At 39.3% G+C, this 3,722-nt stretch overlaps 1 long non-coding RNA gene across 1 annotated transcript; it reads right to left on the bottom strand.

Annotated features, from left to right (window-relative positions):
- Nucleotides 1–2,126: 2,126 nt before the first annotated feature.
- Nucleotides 2,127–3,251, bottom strand: LOC118943585. The gene is made up of 3 exons (XR_005038814.1): nucleotides 3,116–3,251; nucleotides 2,900–2,957; nucleotides 2,127–2,265 (listed from the first exon to the last, which is right to left on the bottom strand). It is a non-coding gene; the product is annotated as an uncharacterized LOC118943585 (long non-coding RNA).
- Between the last annotated feature and the right edge of the window lie 471 nt (nucleotides 3,252–3,722).

A 3,722-nucleotide genomic window follows, 5' to 3' on the forward strand; every position in this document is an offset into this window, starting at 1 on the left:
TAGACTCAGAGCTACAACATTGTATATCATACACTGCATTTGAGGAACAATGGGAAAGTAATTCTGCTTTGAAAGTTAATCAACTTGTAAACTCACTTTCGAGAAAATCGCCTTTGAATGTTTTGGTATCTAGTGAAGAGCTCTTCGTCTACACCCATTCAGCATCGTTCACACCCTCTTAAGCTTTAGCCCCACCCATCTCGTTTCGCTCTCGGAGTACACACTTGACACTCTGGCCAATGATTTGTTTACCTTTGGATAACATGAAAACAACCTAACCAGCTCTGCTGGCAACAATTTCATGACACTTTTTTGCAGACGTTTACTGGCACCGGCCATATATAACAGAGATCATCCGTTCACCTACAGCGGTTGGAACCAAAAATCTCAAATTTGGACTCATCAGAGCAAAGGACCGATGTCGACCAGTCTAATGTCCATTTCTCATGTTTCTTGACCCAAGCAAGTCTCTTCTTATTATTGGTGTCCTTTTAGTAGTGGTTTCTTTCCAGCAATTTGACCACGAAGGCCTGATTCACGCAGTCGCCTCTGAACAGTTGATGTTGAGATGTGTCTGTTACTTGAACTCTCTGAAGCATTTATTTGGCCTGCAATTTCTTAGGCTGGTAACTCTAATGAACTTATACCCTGCAGCAGAGGTAACTCTGGGTCTTCCTTTCTAGTGCCGGTTCTCATGAGAGCCAGTTTCATCATAGAGCTTGATGGTTTCTGCGACTGCACTTGATGAAACTTCTAAAGTTCTTGAAATTTTCCGAATTGACTGTCCTTCATGTCGTTTCTCTTTGCTTATTTGAACTGTTCTTGCCATAATATGGACTTGGTCTTTTACCAAATAGGGCTATCTTCTGTATACCACCACTACCTTGTCACAACACAACTGATTTGGCTCAAGCGCATTAACACCTGTTAATTGAAATGCATTCCAGGTGACTACCTCATGAGGCTGGTTGAGAGTGTGCAAAGCTGTCATCAAGGAAATAGGTGGCTACTCAAATATAAAATGAATTGTTTAACACTTTTTTTTGGTTACTACATGATTCCATATGTGTTATTTTATATGTTTGATATCTTTAATGTTATTCTACAATGTAACAAAAATGTTTTAAAAAAAACAACCTTGAATGAGTAGGTGTGTCCAAACTTTTGACTGGTACTGTAGTTTCACTCCTGACCAATTTCCTTTCAGGAGGGTTAAGAGAGAGAGAGAGAGCAGGAGGGCTGACAGCGAAAAAGAGAGAGAGAGCATGGGGGTTGGCAGAGAATTAGAGGGAGAAGGAGAGAGGGAGAGAAATGAATGGCTTTCTAACAGTACAGTACAGCTGAGCCTATTCACTGCTTCTGTAGCGAAGCTTGTTGCTAAGCAACCACTTAATCAATACCTGCTGCCTGCCAGAGTTGGGCACTACGCACATTTTTTTTTTACCACTTACACATGAAATTACATGAACCAACTACTACTGATATTCCGTGCATGGCTTCTGTAGGAATGACATCATTAACAGACACAATTAGTGCTCTGTGTGTAAGTGTGTGTGTGCGTCGATATATATGCGCCTATGGATGTTCCCATTCTTTCTGAGAATCATTCAACAGACCATTAAAATACATGTACAGTATGTGGGTGCGTGTAGTTGTACATGTGGGTGCATGTGCTGACACTATGTACGCACATGAGAAGGCGTTATAAGTGTTACAGTAGGCTGTTTTAAAGTTGGGATGAAATGTTTAAATACAATTAAAAAATTGTGATAAAATAAAATCTGTGTGTTAGAGTAATCGTAATAACTCTGCACACAATAGAGCAAGGCAAAATCGGGAGAGTTTAAAATAGGCTTTTGTTGACATTTCAGCTACAGTTTTTCAAGACAAGTAAAATGAAATAAGCCAAATGAGTCTGGATTATAAACCTCTCCACTTCTCCATGACATGTCAAAGAGACTGCTTGAGCAGGACACCCAAATCTAATCTGATTAATCTCAAGGAGTTTCATTTCTTGATTATTTATGATTCATCAACTCATGCACCATATTGCGTTAACTCAAATTAACCATACCGCCATGTAGTTTTACCAGTATTAGAGCAGGACAGTTGACTGTTACCTGCAGAGCTTTCAGTGAACACAGCCATAGTCTTTCCCCCTACACTGTGCATGGTCATTGGATGGTCCCGTGGGGCTCGTACCGACGCTGCCTTCTCCCCAAATGCAGACAGGCTGGTCAGGTCCTCATTCAGTGTGAATGACACCTGGTGATACACCACAGACCCATGAATCAGCTAACATCCCAGCATAGGTGCAGGCTTTTGTTCCAACCAAGCAGTAACACGTCTGATTCAACTAATAATATTCTATGAATATATAAACATGGCATCCAATATTTCAACTTATATCCAATAATACAGCTACTGTTTTCTAGAATAGTTCCAAAAGTTGGAGGTATTAGAGGATGAGGAACAGTGTATGGGTTTACAGTGACACCATGTGGCGACAAGTACCAGATTTACATCTGCTTTTCCTTGATTCCTGTAGGACAAAATACAAAAAGGAAACTACAACATACACTACACACATTTTCTCATTAGACAACTGACTCCTCAAAAGAACATGTTACAGAATTTAGGACAATGATAACTGACTAAACACCATGGTGATGGAAGTTCTGATGAACTCCACCAGAAACGTCCTTCCCCATGGAGTTGAGATTAGTCAGCTAAGACATTAAGGCCTATTTACATGCAACATCACCAACTACCCAATTGAGCATGATGTCCACTGCAGAATTCAACATTTCTCTTTTTGGCATTGTTGGAGCCCTCTGAAAATACATCATGTTTTCTGTAAAGAACAAATGTGGAGTTGTAGCCAAAAGCCAGTTCTTACTTTCCAACCTCTCCTTTCCCTGACGCGTTGGCGCACTGCTGGGCTCGGCACTGGAAACCTGATCAGGTAAAACAAAAGTGAAAAAGAGACCGGGGCAGAGGTGGTACTGTAGTTTAGCTTGCTAATTGCTAGGCTAGGTCTTCAAGAAAACTGACAAGTGTGACCAATATGTTTATGGATATGACTTATCGTTCAAATACATTTTAGGCAACAAACCTTTACTAGCCATACGCCATGGTTTTGCTTAGCTCCGGTTAAATCAACCTCCGTTTTTTCAGACATAGCAGCAATCCTTTGATTTCTGTTCTTCACGTGCAGTTGATAACAGTTGGGTCACAAACAGTTGACGACCTGAAGGGGAAAAAAACGCAGAAATTTGATCAATGACTCTACTGCAGCGACATTAAGTTACCACCCATCGGTGGTCGACAGTAAAAAAAATATATATATATATATATGTGTTTTATTATTATACTTCAAATTGTTCAAACATATACGACACTTGAATAATACATTCAAAATGCATATTTTGTAAAGAACATAACCAAGCACACACACGTGTGTCTTATACTGTACATTCAATTATACATATCATATCAGCTTGTATGGAACAAAGGCAGCACTGCGTTTCAGGACTTGTTTGTTTTTAACAAATCTTAAAGATTGCACAAAAATATCAAGCTATCTTTAAAAAATCAATAATAAGGGGGTAGTCTTCAAAAATCTACATTTGTGTACAAATAAGTTGTCTAAAACAATTATATTATTAACCAGGAAATTGAAATCGTTATCATCTTGGAATAAACCAAATTTTATGTCATTG

The sequence above is a fragment of the Oncorhynchus mykiss genome, chromosome 22 (genome assembly GCF_013265735.2).
Source record: "Oncorhynchus mykiss isolate Arlee chromosome 22, USDA_OmykA_1.1, whole genome shotgun sequence".
Lineage (NCBI taxonomy): Eukaryota > Metazoa > Chordata > Actinopteri > Salmoniformes > Salmonidae > Oncorhynchus > Oncorhynchus mykiss.